General features: G+C 37.1%; 1 long non-coding RNA gene across 2 annotated transcripts in view; it reads right to left on the bottom strand.

Moving 5' to 3' along the window:
• Nucleotides 1-216: 216 nt before the first annotated feature.
• LOC126188317 (uncharacterized) overlaps nucleotides 217-18,481 on the bottom strand; it is a 33,791-nt gene continuing 15,526 nt past the window's right edge. For both annotated transcript variants that reach the window (XR_007537855.1, XR_007537854.1), the window contains one exon: nucleotides 217-1,401. This is a non-coding gene — a long non-coding RNA (uncharacterized LOC126188317). The remainder of the gene's footprint in view (nucleotides 1,402-18,481) is intronic.

Below are 18,481 nucleotides of genomic sequence, written 5' to 3'. Positions count from 1 at the left end.
GCCCATTGAGTTGCAAACAGGCACAATGAAAAGACTGTTACACATTATAGCTTTTGGCCAATGCCTTACTCAGAAAAGAAAACACACACACATTCACACAAGCAAGCAAACCTCACACATACATGACCTCCACCACCAGCAACTCCAACAGGAATGTGACTGTCACATGAAACGCTATTCAGTCTTTTTGTTGTGTCTGTCATAAAACTCAATGGGTTATCTTCACAGTGAGTAGCAGTCTATCCTTTTTCTAATATTGTTGATATTCCAACTTGGAGATTACACTGTTTGACTCTGATGCAGAAAGATCTTGAGACATGATACCAGCACAATTTACATGATGACAGTGCTAAAATGTTTAATAATTTACTAATCTGTACAATACAGTTGTGTTGTTGTCGTGGTCTTCCGTCCAGAGACTGGTTTGATGCAGCTCTCCATGCTACTCTATCCTGTGCAAGCTTCTTCATTTCCAAGTAACTACTGCACTCTACATCCTTCTGAATCTGCTTAGTGTATTCATCTCTTGGTCTCCCTCAATGATTTTTACCCTCCATACTGCCCTCAAATACTAAACTGGTGATCCCTTGATGCCTCAGAACATGTCCTACCAACCGATCCCTTCTTCTAGACAAGTTGTGATACAAATTCCTCTTCTCCCCAGTTCTATTCAGTACCTCCTCTTTAGTTACATGATCTACCCATCTAATCTTCAACATTCTCCTGTAGCACACCATTTCGAAAGCTTCTATTTTCTTCTTGTCTAAACTATTTATTATCCATATTTCACATCTGTACATGACTACTCTAATGTTTTTCAGACGACAAGAGACAGTGTGGTATTGGGTTGCAAGGCACATATGCCTCTCAATTCAGTTAACTTGCTCGTTGTGTGTAGCTGATCCTCTTCTCTGGGTAATCAGCTATGTCGATTTCCCACAAGCTTCTTCTCTGAAGACGATAGCTGGTTAAGGGAATTTATTAAAATACTTCTCTATCCTTGAAATAATTTTGGTACTGGTATAATACTTTTCAGTTCAATCACTTTATATTTTCAACTTTCACAGATAATAACTTCTGCAAGCTAACTTATTCCTTACACGTTAGACTTATTTACACATATTCAAATAGCATACATGTGTCTTGTTTCTTTCATAGCCAAGATATGAAGTAATTCAAAAGTCCCTAGTCTCAAGCGCGTCCAATACACGAATTTGCATAGCACTCTATATTCAATTGCTCATTTGTATTTTTTACAATCACCACAGACACTAACACATCAAAGAATATGACATAATTATTCCATGAGTTCTCCTCCTGTCTTCTGTGGCGCTGGTTGCAAACCCTTGTCGTCATCAGTGGCTCGCCCCTCTTACAGTCTTCTAATAACAAACTTCTTACCTGCATATAGAAACAGGTGGATCAGTAGAAACATTCTCACTCTCCCACACTTATACCTAAAATATCAGGTGTTCAAGATGGTTGAAGGCCGAGTGTTTCTAGAATTTACACCAAATTCTTTAGGCACTAATTATCCCTCTCCTTAGCTCGAACACGTGATACTTTATACATATTCATTATGTACAACAATATTACACAAGATAATTCTTTATCTGTTAACAGTACCTCTCTTTTTACTAATAACTGTGCATATTTTACCACAATTACAAAATGTGAACCTTTCAGTCCATGTTGGAGTTATAAAAACGCTAGTGCGGAATAGAATTCAAACTTACCAGACTCATCCCTTAAAACATGTGACTTCTGTAATGATACTGCCCCATTTCCCTTTAGGAACAGTACCTATATCTTACATGGGTTGATCCTAGGAGTACCATTTCTCCTTCTATTTTGGTAGGTACGCCCCTTTCTTATTCCTATCCTCCTACGGTACAAGTCAATCCCCTTCTTAGTGCCCCTGTATAGGTCAGCCTTTCTATAGGTCTGCCTATCCGCCCTTTTTCTCATTCAATAAATGTCAAGTGAGCCCTCCGTATCCTTCTTGAGTAGGCCTCCTGGTTCATTACCCTTCCATACACTTTATGAATACTATTCTTAAATATTCTCCAGTAAAATTACAACTCTACTTTACACTTTAACTCCACTTTCCAATACTGCCTCTAATATCCTAGATTCATTTTTCACTCCTCACTCCTACTATATAAACAGGTTTCATGCCCACACATAGTAAATGCCATGTCTACCTGTATTTACCAACTCCCAGTAGATAATATGCCTTTTCTCAAAGGACTAGCGTGGCACATGTAAATATATTTGAGAGCGACAAAAATAATGATGCAGAACTGTCACATATTAACAATCTACTCAGATGTAAGATACTTTGCCTTTTCTCAAAGGACTAGCATGGCACATGTAAATATATGTTTGAGAGTGACAAAAAATAATGATGCAGAACCGTCACATATCAACAATGTAATATGTGCATCTACTCAGGCGTACATATATCTTTATTCCCCAAATCCCTTGGTGGTTCTGACATCACTCCGGGTTTCTAATTCATAATTCTCCTGTTTGTGTTTAAGTGTATCTTTGTGTGTATGCAGATGTGTGTTTGTGTATCCTGATTCTTCGGCTTACTTATGTGAAATAAGTTGTAGGTTCTTTATAACCACAGAAAAAGAGAAGGTCTTCTGCGATAGAAGTATATGAATATGGAAAGAGGGAAAGATAGACCGGTACTCAGATGAGAAGTAAGAAAGGAAAAAGTAGAGATGGTTGGTAAGATCGAAGAAGAGAAAGAAAATAACCCCAAAGACAGGAAAACCCTTCCCATCCCCCTTCCCCAGGATCCCTACTTCACCAGTACTTGAGTGAGATGCCGGAGGAGGTATGATGCTAAACGTCTCCTACAGAATGGACATTCACCTTTACCTTTGAAGTCCCCAAAGAAAAATCTTAGCAACACCTACGGAACGGCAAATGGTGAAGAATCAGTTACACTTGCCTGTGAGGGTCATCTGAAAGGTGTGATGTGTGATTAGTGTTAGTCATGCTTGTACTTACACTACCCACCCCTTATAAAAGTGATACAAACCCTCCCATTTACATTATATCTCACAAAGGGTAAAAATTACGTATCATGTTATCACAGTTATGTAATGATTCATATAAAATTCCATTTTCTATTAATCTAATATTCCTTGATTACTCTCAAAGAATAACTTAGGGAAAATTAAGATGTAACTATACTCTGATGCTGGGATTCAAGACCACTGCTGACTAGAGCAGAGCGTGAAGGCAACTTAAATACTCAGGATGACTTCTTCAAAACTCTTATGCTGAAGGTGGGATTTAAGATCACCGCTGACTAGAGCGGAGCATGAAGTCAACTTAAATGCTTATCGGGCACTAAATGTTCTGGATGTAACTGCAGATATATCAAATCGGAATCCAACTACTTCTAAAGAGCATATTATGAAAACATTAACAGATGCTTCAGTCCTGACTCGATACAACAACAAAATTTATCAAGTTGATTACATAGTGTAGAACAGAAGCCCATGTAACACATTTGAGACCATGAATAATGATACAATCACTTATTGCTATTACTACAAGAAGCAGTATGGTCTTGACATCAATGGCTTGCTTTGCTTGTCAGCCAAGTAAAGATAAGAATGCAGAAGCAACAGGATAATAGGATAGTATAAGAATTCAAAAATAGATTACAGAATAGTTTAAGATTTGAAGGGAATTTGGTGCAGGAAAAATAGTACAGAAGAAAACACCGAAAACAACTAGGGATCTGATGGTCATCACCCCACCCGTTAACATAGATCGTTAACATCCCTGGGACACAGATGTGACTCCACCTGGATCCCATGGATTTGATATTAACCTCACTTGATTACTCATGGCCCATACTTCTGTTAAATTTTATGTGAAAGTCTCCCCACAGCAAAACTATCACCACTTTACTACGTAACACAACATTACGTAAAATTATTTTATTTTCTACTCTGTCATGAACAAGTTTGAATTATTTCCACGAGTTGTCTATAACCTTGTTAGTACCATTAGGTTTGGAAAAGGCAACAGTTGCAACGTACCCGGAGATTATACTCTCAGTAATTTCTCGATCTATAAGTAGCTCAAAAGGTTCCGCCAGACTACTTACATTTATAATGTCGACATTGACTATTTTATTTTTGACGTTTTGTTCTACATTATTTACTCACGAACTGACAGCTTGTGTAGTGACAGCTCGTATACTAACACCTGAAATTTTCGATTGAATAATCTACATTACTTCCTTAGATTGATCTGTGTTCTCTTTCAAAGTATTCATTTCCTGTCTTATGGAATTAAATTTAACATTACATACATTTTTACAAAACTTCAATTTTTCATTAAATTCAAATTTTACATTATTATTATTATTATTATTATATTTGATGCTGCATTCACTCTCCAAAGTAACTATGCCTTTGCATTGATTACTAGATTCTTTGCTTTGAGCATCTATTTTGATGGGCAACAAACCTATATTCATCATTTGAATATTTAAAGTTTCATTCTGTCTCTGATTTAAGTCAGTGAACAATTGATTTACAAGAGTATCCAAAGAACCAGTGAGTTCACTCTTTAAATCTAACTTCATATTTTCTACCTTATCATTTAAAGAGCCAAATTCAGTCTTTAATAAAACTGTATTTGCTACTTGACTGTTCAAAGTTTCACTTTGAGCATTTAAACAAGAATGTACTAAACCTATTTCTCTCCTTAGAGCTTCATTCTGAGCATTTAATTTTTCACTTAGAGTGGCCTTATCAGCCTTCTGGTTATCGAACTTAGCACTTTGGTCAACTGATCTAGTATTTAGTTCTTGTCTCAAGGAATCATTTTGAGCATTTAACTCTGTTCTCTGGTTATCTAATTTAAGACATAGTGCTTCAATTAAATTTGCTACCTCATTCCAGTTTGGCATTTCCTTTGTTACAGTCATTGCCATGGCTGGCTCTGAAGTTTGTTGCTGTTCTTGATCCATAATTTTATTGATCTTAGACCTAGCAATCATCTAAAGAAAATTCACCACTGAGTACAATAACTATAATACCAGTTTATCCTTCATTCGTCCCCTCAACTTTTATCAAATAATTATTGGTTTTTCCTCACCCAGCAAAGAGTTCTAGCTGCGTTGGTGAGCAGATGCATAATCAGTGCTGGTGGAGAGCACTGGTGCCAGCAGTGTTGGACATTGGTTTCAGCCTCGCTGGCGGCGAGCAGACATGGAGTCAACACCGGTGAGCAGCAGCTGGTGTAGTCAGCATCGGTGGCTGGTTACTGCATCAGCGTCAGCGCGATGTACATGTGTGAAGACTGCTTACTCTCCACACCTGATCTTCTTAGTCAAAAAGTTGAGGTCTTCTCTTCAGTTTTCTCCATTGTTACTTTCTCATGTCTTTTACAACGTTGCACTCACAACTTCCTTCCATTTGTTTATTGGACTCAATACAATTACTGGAAATAGTTCTCGTATTTTGTTAGGCTTGGTTGCTATGACAACACCTAATATCTTCTTTCTGTTTCTGTCTTTAAATTCCTGTTTTCTTCGGGTCCTGTCACTTAGGTCACCACATTCTAACATTTTTCGGCAACAGAAAATAATGTCTTCTTACGCCGTAATCTATTGATCACATATATGAACATGAGTGTCAACATACTCATTGATTAACAATGTACTAGAACTGCTATGCAGAACAAAATTCTCTTTGTAGACATATAAATATCTTTGTCGTCTCACTCATATCTCGAGCTTTAGAAATAATTAAGTACATAGAGACATATTAGTTGGTTTAAAAACCATATGCAAATATAAACATATGTCTTGACTTTTCCGAGTCCAAGACATGAATTAAATTGAAAGTCTCTAGTCTCAAGTGAGTCCAGTACGTTAATGTGCATAGCAATCTATACTCAATTGTTCATTAGTATTTTTTACAATCACCACAGACACTAACACATCAAAGAATACAACGTAATTATTCCTTAAGTTCTCCTCCTGATCATCTGTGTTGCTGGCAGCAAACACTTGTCATCACCAGTGACTCGTCCCTCTTACAGTCTTCTAATAACAAACTTCTGACCTGCACATAGAAACAGGTGGATCGGTAGAAACGTTTTCACTCTTCTGCACTTGTACCTAAAATATCAGGTGTTCGAGACAGTTGAAGGCCGATTGTTTCTAGAATTTACATCAAAATTCTTGAGGCACTACACTCCATACAAAAATTATCAGAAAAGACTTCCTGGAAAATCTTTACTCGATGTTAACAAATTTCTCTTCGTCATAAATGCTTTTCTTCCCATTGCCAGCCTACATTTTATATCCTCCCTACTTCAACCAACATCAGTTATGTTGCTCACCAAATAGCAAAACTCGTCTACTACTTTAAGTGTCTCATTTCCTAACCTAATACCCTCAGCATCACCTGATTTAGTTAGACTACATTCCATTATCCTTGTTTTGCTTTGATGTTCATCTTGTAGCCTCCTTTCAAGACACTATCCATTCTGTTCAACTGCTCTTCCAGGTCCTTTGCTACCTCTGACAGAATTACAGTGTCATCAGCAAACGTCAAAGTTTTTATATTATCTCCCTGGATTTTAATACCTACTCCGAATTTTTCTTTTGTTTCCTTTACTGCTTGCTCAATATACAGATTGAATAACATCGGGCAGAGGCTACAACCCTGTCTCGCTCACTTCCAAATCACTGCTTCTCTTTCATGCCCCTCGACTCTTATAACTGCCATCTGGTTTCTGTACAAATTGTAAATAGCCTTTCGCTCCCTGTGTTTTACCCCTGCCACCTTCAGAATTTCAAAGAGACTATTCCAGTCAACATTGTCAAAAGCTTTCTCTAAGTCTACAAATGCTAGAAATGTAGGTTTGCCTTTCCTTAATCTATCTTATAAGTTAAATCATAGGATCAGTATTGCCTTACATGTTCCAAAATTTCTATGGAATGCAAACTGATCTTCCCCAACGCTGGCTTCTACCAGTTTTTCCATTCATCTGTAAAGAATTTGTGTCAGTATTTTGCAGCCGTGACATATTAAACTGATAGTTTGGTGATTTTCATACCTGTCAGTACCTGCTTTCTTTGGGACTGGAATTATTATATTCTTCTTGAAGTTGGGAGGTATTTCACCTGTCTCACACAACTTGCTCACCAGATGGTAGTTTTGTCATGGCTGGCTCTCCCGAGGCTATCGGTAGTTCACATGTAATGTTGTCTACTCCCAGGGCCTTGTTTCAAATTAGGTCTTTCAGTGCTCTGTCAAGGTCTTCATGCAGTATCATATCTCCCATTTTATCTTCATCTACATCCTCTTCAATTTCCATAATATTGTGCTCGAGTACATCACCCTTGTATAGACCCTCTATATACTCCTTCCACCTTTCTGCTTTCCCTTTTTTGCTTAGAAATGCCTTTCTACCTGAGTTCTTGATAATCATACAAGTGGTTCTCTTTTCTCCAAAGGTCTCTTTAATTTTCCTGTAGGCAATATCTATCTTACCCCTAGTGATATATGCCTATCCTTACATTTGTCCTCTAGACATCCCTGCTTAGCCATTTTGCACTTCCTGTTTGTATTCCTTTTTGCCTTCCTCATTTACTGAATTTTTATATTTTCTCCTTTCATCAATTAAATTCAATATCTCTTCTGTTACCCAAAGATTTATATTAGCCCTCTTCTTTTTATCTACTTGATCCTCCGCTGCCTTCACTATTTCATCTCTCAAATGTATCCATTCTTCTTCTACTGTATTTTTTCCCCCTGTTCTCGTTAATTGTTACCAGGTGATTTGAAATTTATGTAAATATCAAATGTAAATTGAGATAATATTCTTGTTATGGTCACACATACAGACGTACAGACGCACAGTGTTAGAGTAGAATATGCTACTGGGATATTGCTTATGAAGCTGATATGGAATTGACCAGATCAATATATGCTGTCCCACTCTGCCACATTACAAGGTATTTCATTTTGGATGAGCTGTTTTATAAAGCAGGCCCATTTATGGAAAATCAGTTAAAAAAACATAATTTACTGCTTTCCGTGATGATGCTTCTTGGCTCAACTTTACAATAATGCTACATGATCTGCAGTAGGAATTAATTTTGTCTTGTGAGTCAATAAAATGTGAGCTCTTTAACATAAAGCAAGAACAGTAATGGACTCAATGATCAAATCCTGCAGAGCATCCATTGTGATTTCTCCCCATGCAGGTGATGAGGCATTCTTATTTGCATTACTCAAACATTATTGTGTAACTTTCTGCTTCCTGTTCCTTAAATAGGAGTTGCATAGAAACCATACAGAAATACTTGCCTTTGCTCAAAGATGTAAAATAATTGTTGAAAGGGGGGGGAGATATGCTGAAAAATAAACAATTGCTCTTGCTGGATGTATATTTATCTTCTCAATGACCATCATATGATACACAACAAGTCTAATATCAATTTAGTGTCATCTGCTCATTCCAAAGTGATTATTCCATTATGAATATCCAAGCAGACATGAGCTTTACACTTCAGATGCTTGCTAGCAAAGAGTTTGTGAGAGTATCCCTGATAGCAATGTACACAAGACCTGCTTCATGGAGCAGGTGACAAAGGTGAAAAATGACTGTCCCACCTAAGCATAAATCTGTGATTCATTGGGCTCCTTATTCCACTCTAAGTTTACAAAAAAATGTTCAAATGTTTGTGAAACCTTATGGGACTTAACTGCTAAGGTCATCAGCCCCTAAGCTTACACACTACTCAACCTAAATTATCCTAAGGACAAATACACACACCCATGCCCGACGGAGGACTCAAACCTCCGCCGGGACCAGCCGCACAGTCCATGGCTGCAGCACCTTAGACCACTCGGCTAATCCCGTGCAGCTCTAAGTTTACACAGCTGTTCTGGGAGGTAATTATTAAAATTGCGTTGCATTAGTTACCTTAGTTGTCCATGTTTCAATAGTTAGTAAACAGCTGCTGTTTTGTACATCAAATAATTTTAGTAAAACTATAAAATTACAAAGTGACAGAAAGGCTGACAAATCTCCACCTTCAGGGGCCCAGCCATTCTATCTCATTGTAACTTCACAGTTTCCTTAAGTGAATTTTCCTTTTTATACACATTTTAATACTCATTTAATGACAGTGTGCCTAATTCTGATGTAACTGTAAAATGTGGAAATAATTATGATGATATATTCATATCCATAGTTGCAAGAAGCTATAGAGCAGTTTTTTGCATACATCAAATAATGGCTTTGAAAAAAAAAGTACTTTTGCTATATATCTTCCTTACATATTCAAACAGTGTGCCTAGGACTTGAACAATGACAGTTTCCTTTTATTACTATTTTCTTTACAACAGAACTACTCAGTACATCACTCTTGGGATTAAATCTTATAAGAAGACTGTGAGGGATGCCTGAACAATTCAAAGGGAAAGTTCAATAAAGCAACCTGGGTTTGAATCCCATGTGCCACAGGGTTTTATTTAACCCTTTGGCTATGGCAACCAAGATTGCTATGTGCTGCTTAGAGTGCTGATACAGTACCACCCTATTCATCTCCCTGTCCAAATACCCTGCAAATGCAAAGCTGCTTGGATGCTGTGTTACCTGTGTGGTTTGCACCACCATGTGCTCAGTACCTATGGAGTGCTGTTGATTACAGTGTGCTCTGTCCTTCTAATTTTTGTCAATGCTGAGACAAAATAAATAAAGTGGCTTCAAAGGATTTTTTTATAAGATTAAAGTTTCAGACTTTCAAGTTTCCCTGCACTAATAAATACAGTGATATCTAAGGTAGCTTTTGCCATAAAAAATTACACCTTTTTAACATTTTTCAACATACATTCAATAGCTCATGATAAAAGTGATATGATTCTTTTATAGTTCATTGTTTCTTCATTGGGAAATCATGGAAAACCTAAATCTGTATGGACGGATGTGGGTTTGAACTGTTGTCCTCTCAAATTCAAGTCTAGTGTGCTAACCACTGTGCCACCTGAGTCGGTAAAGTTATTTCATTTTTAATTTCAAGAGTTTGTGCTACACTGCACATCCTTCACAACTTTTAATGGGCAATTCACTTGATAGGTACTGGTGCTTTGAATGATCGTGGCAGTTATGTGATTCAGTGGGAGTCAAAGAATGAATATCTTTATACCATCTGTTTGTTTCATATACTGTTTTGAATGGGTATCATCCTCTCTTCTTCCTCATGGTGATAACATTGTCCTTAAGTGTTCTTTATCAAGCCCTTGAACCCTAAATTTCAAAATTCCCAAAATGGAAACAAATGTGTTTTGACATTCTTGGGGTAATTCTTTCTTTCAAGACATGAATTTAGGTACGTCGTGTGACATCTTTGCAGCTATTTCTTGTACTCCTTATTAGTCTTTCATGCTGTGGAGATACTTGTCATGTGATGAAGACTCAATGAGTCTTGCCATACCTTCTTGTGAGATATTGGATCTGTATCTTGCATTCCAAGATCACTACATTTAAAGCCAAACTTTTGAAGGTGATTTGATTTTGGTTTTGTTGTATGAGATTAGGATGAGTGTCTGAAACAATGAAAAAATTTGGATCTATAATTTTTTACTATTTAATGTAGTAGAGAAATATGGCATTGATGAAATATATCTGTAGATTAAAAACGCATAAAGAGCAGCAGAAATAAGATTTAGTAAAGGTTAATTTATAGTTTCCTGAAGATCCATGATTTAATCTGAAAAATTAGAGGCTATGCGTAAATTACAGGTAACTTCTGCAGAAATAAAACAACAAATAATTTCCTTTTCCTTCCTGCTACAGTGGAACTTCTATTTTATGTTTTTCATGATTTTATTCCATAAATTTGTAGCCCCGGTGAAAAGCCCACAAGATACATGCTAAAAATTCTCTAATTTTATCTTTCTTCTGAGTAAGGTTTACCTAGATTCTACACTCTTATGCATTGTCTCACTTGACTTCATCCCAGTTTCTTGCTACTGGCATTTCATGTGACTGAATGAGATACAAGCAGCACAAAAGACAGATGGTTCCCACCACAAATGGTGCCAGAGTTAAGGGAATACTATAGGCTGTAGCAGAGAGGGGACACATGAGAGAGGAAATGTTGAAATAATCTACCATCGGCATTGCCAACACATCTTGCAACATTTAGCTTAACCATGCAGTTATGATACAACTACTGCTAGGTTGTGGCAGAAATGGAAAAACAGGACAGTCGACAAGAAGTGTTTTGGACCAAACCAATATGTGATGAAGGGGCCCAGCCACCATCTTTTCTTGTGCCACTTTTCACTCAGCCTCATCTTTTTGCAAGTATTTTTGATGTACTGTATTCAGCAACAACATCAATCACCAGCCTTTTAAATTCAAACACTGATCCTCGAAGAACATGCTTGATCAGAATCAAGGAAATGTTGTCATTTCTAACTAGTGAGCTCTTATTTGCTGGTGACTTATTATGTCATCCAACAGCCAGTGCAGCCATCACACCACACTAAAACACATAAAATGAGCTTGCTTGTCAGATGTGTAGAAAGGGAGAGTGGTGCTTCAGTGACAGAAGTGCAGGCAGGGGTGAGAATTTTGTGAAGTGCTGAAAATACACTTTTTGTGCAGATCTTGTGCTATAGCAGAGATGTCACACAGAAATAGAAGAAGGGTTTAGCGATAGCACACTTTAAACACGTTCACGTTCAGATTTGTCACAATACAGTCGCAACAACTACTTACATATATACTTTGCACCACAGACTGTAGATCATAAAGACTGGCAGCAGTGATAGAAAACATGAAGCAAAGCTGTACACCTGAGCTTTCTTTTAAATTTACATTTTACACAGTGTACAGAAATTCACTGAGCCAACTTTTAATAAGCTTATAACATCAATTGGGGAAGTAAAATCATTTTTTTGCATCTCTGTTTCTCTCATTGAGAGAAGGAAAACACACACCCCACATGTTAGATTCTTATGCCTTTCACCATACTTCACAGTTTTTGTTTTAATTCACCATTTTCATCAATTTTTGCTTTTTTAATTTTCTGATGAGTTTTTATTTACTGTTACATGTCTGATTTTTTTAAGAACAGACAAAATTCATTACTGCAAATTATTGTATAAACATTGTATTGTACATTTAATTTCCTTCAATTATATAGATTTTATACAATGTATTGGGGCAATTACATATGTTTTTGCTTGTATTTTGGCAGTTTTAACAAAGTTTTGGAATGCAAAATGCAGTGGACATGCAAAATTTTGGAACACAAAATGTAGCAGACATACATAGTTTTGGAACAGAATGCAAAGTTCAATGTTTAATATCAATAGGACTCAAGAAGATACATACAAACATCTTTTACCACATTATAAAGAATGCTACAAAGCTTCTGGAATATGCAACATCTAGATCTTTGATTTTTTTGGACTTGTTGAGTTTTGGAATTAATTGTCTCTTATGCAGCTGTTCCATGGTTGTAAAATGAGAGGAAACCACCCAACCTTCAGCACTAGTTATTGACATGGATTGCATCTCCGTGGCAGATAGTTTTCCTTAAATGTGGCTGCTACATCACTACCTTTCTTTCTAAATGGTGGAATCCAGTTACTGTTGTTGTTCATATGCCTATATACAAATTAAGTTCCAAGACATAGTCTGTCTGAAAGTCACACAGTGCAAATGATTTTGTCATCAACTTAATTTTTTCAGATGGAATAAGTCATTAACAGCAAATCACCATTTAAACTCTTGATGTGGTTGCAATGCACTGTAAAATGATGACTGAATTCATCAACAATATTTAAAACTTTGAATAAACTGTCTCCCTTGATAGTGTGAGAGTTGACGCAGAAGTGAAATATTCTCAAAATTACCTAAAAAATTTCTCTGGGCTCATGACCATCTCATCATCATGTTACAATCAAACAACAGAAACTCAGAGTTGGAATATCAACAATGTAAGGAAAATATAGATTCTTACTTACCATAAAGATGACACGTTAAGTTGCAGACAGACACAATTAAAAGACACTCACACATTAGCTTTTGGCCACAGCCTTCATCAGAAAAAGATAGCGAAACACACACCATTCATTTGCACAAGCAAGCACACCTTGAGCACACACGACCACCAACTGCAGCAGCTCAGACCAGAATTATATTGACCATTTTGGCCACTGTTTCCAGTGACTCTCCTCAAGGCAGCACAATTGGATCGGATACACTGTAATTTCATCCTGCTCCTGGTGACAGTTTTCAGGAATATCACCTAACTCTTTCAGATTTGATGTCAGGAAATGAGAGGTGATGTTTGGTGTCTTTTATTGATATTGTTTTTCTTTTAATTCCTATTGGTTGTTATTGGCAAACAACAGAGAAACCAGCACAGTGACACAGTGTTTTGATTCTGCAGTGTCATGTGCCAGCTGAGACAACCCAGCGCATTGCATGCCATCAACTACTATTTTCACTGCTGCATGTGGTGAGGCAGCCTCACAAGTTTGGTCAGCCATTTATTGCTTCCTGCCAAGACAATGGGAGTCTATATCTGTTGTTGTGATACCTGCTGGCAAGCTGTTTTACAGTCTGTCACTCTAATGTCTTTCTCTTCAAGGTAAGTAAATACCTAGCTAGTATGTGAACTTCCCACAACTGTATGGTTTTGCCACACTCTTTATGGTGTGTTGTTGCTGCTAACTTACTGTGTTGTCAGCACCTTATGAGTCTCTCAAGTGGGATTATGCATAACTGATACGTCACCTTGTTTCACCAGTGTAAACTAATCTGCACGTAAAATGAACTACTTAATCTTCATGCTTGTCCATAATATCATTTTCAAAGCCTAGTATAGCTCTGATTTTGTTGCTGCTTTGGTAGATCAGTTTGATGCCCGCTGAGTCATTAATTTTTCCTTCACATTCACAGACACCTTTCATATACTGTAAGACGGTGATGTGTTGTTGTTCCACATCCTCCTCACTTTTGGTTTTTATTTTTTATATTGACATAATGTTATGTATTGTTCTTCTATCATAAGCAGTATCTGTGAAAGTAGATCATAGTTTCCACAGTTCTGTCTTAAGTGTCCATTACTAATCAGGAGTGTGAACCCTCAGGCTTTTGTACATTTCCTTATTGAGGAAGTGTACCATGTAGTCCTTTCCAGTTGGATTTTAGAGCTCTGTTGGTTAATTTGTGCAGTTCCTCTCCATCATATGACTGGATAATGAAAGTGTCATCTGTGTACGGAAACCAGATCTGGATGCAACAGAGGAAACTTGAGTACTGAAACATTGCGTGCCTCCATAAAGTTGTCTGCTGTATCTTGTGAGAGTTGGGGTAATATTCAGCTCTTCCTTTCTGTTGGATGAAGTATTTAAACCAGTGAAGGTATATTATTTCTGTGGAGTCTTTGGGCCTATAGTCCAACTGAGAATAGTGTTTTCAAATAATATTGCCATTTCATTACTGAGCCATCTGTACTAGGATCTGACATTGTCTTCATTATGAAAAGGGTCCAGTCTACTTCTTTGCAAAGTTTGAAGTCCTTAATCATTTCCTCATTTTTTGGCCTAATTAATTTTCAGTATGACACCATCTGATTTTCAGTGATACTTACGCTCTTGGAGAGTAATTTTTTGTCCATCAAAATCAGAGGAACTCTTTTGAATCTGGTTAGTGATGATTTCAGGTATTTTTGGTTCCGTGTGTCATATATTGTCCATTGCCATGATTGAACATGAAGTTCCTCTATTACTATATTCCCTGCTAAAGCAATGTTATATACGAACATCAGATTTTTTCAAGTATGGTCTGCCCCCAAAGTGTATCACAAAACTTAACAAATGAGTTTGTAAAAGCTTGACAAGCTGTCAAGTGGATGAAATCTATAACACCTGAAGTATTTTAATGTCTCATATTGCACTCACTTGTTTTCACAATCACCATTAGTTTTATTCAATACAGATCGGCATCTTAGTGACTTGCAGGCACTGTGTACAGTACTTGATACAGACTGGTTACCCTCCAACTATGTTTTATATGAAGATGTTCTGTAGTGAACAAAACTGGTGCTCATTGTAAAAATAAATTTAGCACTAGACTTGAATAAGAGGCCTTGTATTACATTGACATTACCTATCATTATCTTATCTGTACTGTGACATTTGCCTGGTTTATTTCTTCATTGACAGTCCTTGGTGTTGACACACTGGGTTGTTATACTGGCTGAAAAAGGGGGGCGGGGGTGCAAGTTCAACACTGAATACCGGTAAATAATGTAGCCAACAGGTGCACATTTGTGTTTCACAGTTCTTTACTTTCACTGTTCATAACTCACCAATATTACAGTTATATGGCCAGTTAACTACTGGTAAATGTTGATAAGCCTCATTAATAGTTTGCAGGCATATGTCAGCGTACTGCTACAATAGTTTGCAGTTGAAAATCTATGAGCAGTAAAAACCTAACCACACATTTCACTGTCTTTCAAATAAATTGTACATACACTGTTATTATTTTAACACACGACCTATTTATGTTACACTTATTTCACAGTTAAGTTGATGCATTGTTGTTGACCTAACCAGCACGGGTTTCTTGTTTCAAAATTGAGTGTGGACTGACTGACTCGGGACCAAAAATCGGGCCTTTATATATCATCACAATAATAGATACTACCGCTATACATTGTTTGATGTTTAATTTACAGAAATTATTATTAAAACATCACTCATTAAATTAACTGAATACATTGAAAAATTGGTTCTTTTTAACAGTTTTTTCTACCAAGAGGGTTAAACTGAATTATTTGATTAAATTAACAGATATAGTTATGAAAACAATACTTTTGATGTAACTGGTAATTACTTTGGAGTTAATTATGAGCTGGATTTGCTAACATGTTTTTGAATAGAGCCAAATAAATCTTTTAACAATATTATTAGTTGTTCCTCCAATGTTCATAATTAGTACAGAATTTATATATGTTTATAAGTCAACAATGGAATTTAAGTTGCAAAACAATTACTGATTTCACACTATAACAAAAGTATTAACTAAGAATAGTCAAAATAAATCAGGAAATCTATTACATACATAAAACTAAGCACAACATTAGATCTGGTGTTATATTCTTTAAAACTGAAGGCTACCCTTTCTCTTTTATGAAAATGCAGATTATACTCACCTATGGTAATGATAATAAGTCAAAGATGAAAAACATGAATTTAAGGAGTCACATGGCAGAACAAGAGAGGAAGTAAGAAGATCCCAGCTTGGTTCGGCACAGTAATTTGTACAAAATTTAGACTAGGTGAGAGTCAAACTGCCTTAAAAGAGAGAGAGAGAGAGAAAGAGAGAGGAGAGAGAGAGAGGGGGGGGGGGAGGGCGGGGGGAGAAAATGATGGATGAGTAATGTTACTTCATCTACCTTCTTCATTAATGTTCACCACACCAGCATTTGATTAACAAACACCCTCCCCTCGTTCAGCCTACCACAGAAACAAGAAATTGGGATACACTCTGGAGCAGGGGTAGCTAGAACAAAAGGTCCAGGAGTGAAAGGTAGTAATCACAAAAAAGAAATTTACTTTATTGATAGAATCATACTTCACCACTAGAGCAATGCACACAGTTTTTAAGAAAAACAACATACAATTATCATTACCCATATTACATAATGACACATTCCAGTTTTCAATTTAATTCAACAAGACACAATCAATAAGGGTTCTTTAGTTTCAACCAGTCCAAGCCACCTTTAAAACAAACAACATAAGCTAACAAGTATTCCAAATTCAAATGGCCTCTCATTTCTAAATAATTATGAGAGAATAAGACCTTAATATTCCCCATTGTTCTCAACAGTCTCACCTAAAAGGATCATCTATATTTCTCACTCCCAATTGGCACCAGCTGCTCTATGGGAGTAACCACATAAGCCATACACAACACTCAAAATACTAAAATTTTAGTCAATGTGTAGCTACCTTAAAACACTTAACATGGTTTCCCTACTTCAACTGGCAGTAGCCACATAAATTTCCAACTACATATGACATAAAATAAGATAAATTTACCATTGGTCTGAAGATTGCACAAGCAAGGCTAGGGTCACCTGTCGAGTAGACCGGTCACCTGGTGCAAGTCTTTTGAGTTGACGCCACTTCGGCGACTTGCATGTTGATGGGAATAAGATGTTGATGAAGACAACACAACACCAATTCCCTGAGCGGAGAAAGCCTCCAACCCAGCCAGGAATCAAACCTGGGCCCCTTTGCACAGCATTCGGCCACACTAACCACTCAGCTGTCAAGGCAGACGGGAGTTTCAATCTAAAGCACTAATACAGCTAATCATTCTCAAACATAATCCTCAATAAACACAACACATGAAAACAAAACTTGCATTAACCAGAGCCTTCTGCGCTGATGACACATCCTGTTATATGTATGTGCAACCTGTCACATAAAATTATATGGGCATTAATTGCTTGATACTTAATCAGACATCAGGTTACAACTTGTCAATGGATAAGCCCTCAAATCCTGCAAAATAACTGGTGGAAGATTTTAAAAGTATTCAGTGATATCAATTGAAACGAAGAGGTGTAAAGAGGTGTAACTGTAGGCTGGACACAAAACATTTTACTGCCACAAAATACTCTAAAACAATGCATATGGTAGAACTGCCAGAATGTGTTAAAGGTGGCCATAAGAATAATAACAACAGAGGCTATTTCAACTAGGCAACTGAAATGACTCACATATCAACCAGTAGCTCATGTGCAAAATTTTCTTTGTTATAATAGTTCAGCAGCCTGTGTCAGTCCCAAATGTTTAACTTGAAAACTATCAGAAATAGCAAGCTCTGGGCTACCACTAAAGACACACAACAGACAGTTGTAGCAGCCTTTAGCCATTCTGCAGTTTAGATGTTTTTAAGCACACAGTAATCTGAAGAATATAGGAAATGGCTACTCAGTACAAAATAGTACTAACCCAGATGTATGACGTCTGTTAATTTTAGTCACAATCCCTTGAAATTTACCCACTAAGGAACAACTCAGGAGCACACCCCAAGACTGCCACATTTCTGGCCCAATCTGCCCAGGATCCCGCACAACATGAGTCTTTCAGCACATGACAACATAAGTTTTAAAAAAAAAATAGCTGACAAATTCCTCAGCATCTGATTATTAACACCAACAACTCCCCCCCCCCCCACTTTTGTCTTGCAACAGAATCAAGAAATAGGGATACTCTCTGGAGCAGGGGTAGCTAGGGCGTGGGATGACAGCCATGGTGGCTTGTTTCATCCTCACCAAGCAGCACTGCACCAGGACCCACTGCCCTCGACACTGGTTAACTCACGCCCTCCAGGAGTCCACAACCAGGCTCTGCTGCAGCATGTCACATGTTCTGTA

The sequence above is a fragment of the Schistocerca cancellata genome, chromosome 5 (assembly GCF_023864275.1).
Source record: "Schistocerca cancellata isolate TAMUIC-IGC-003103 chromosome 5, iqSchCanc2.1, whole genome shotgun sequence".
Classification (NCBI taxonomy): domain Eukaryota; kingdom Metazoa; phylum Arthropoda; class Insecta; order Orthoptera; family Acrididae; genus Schistocerca; species Schistocerca cancellata.
This window is presented reverse-complemented; position numbering and strand designations above follow the sequence as displayed.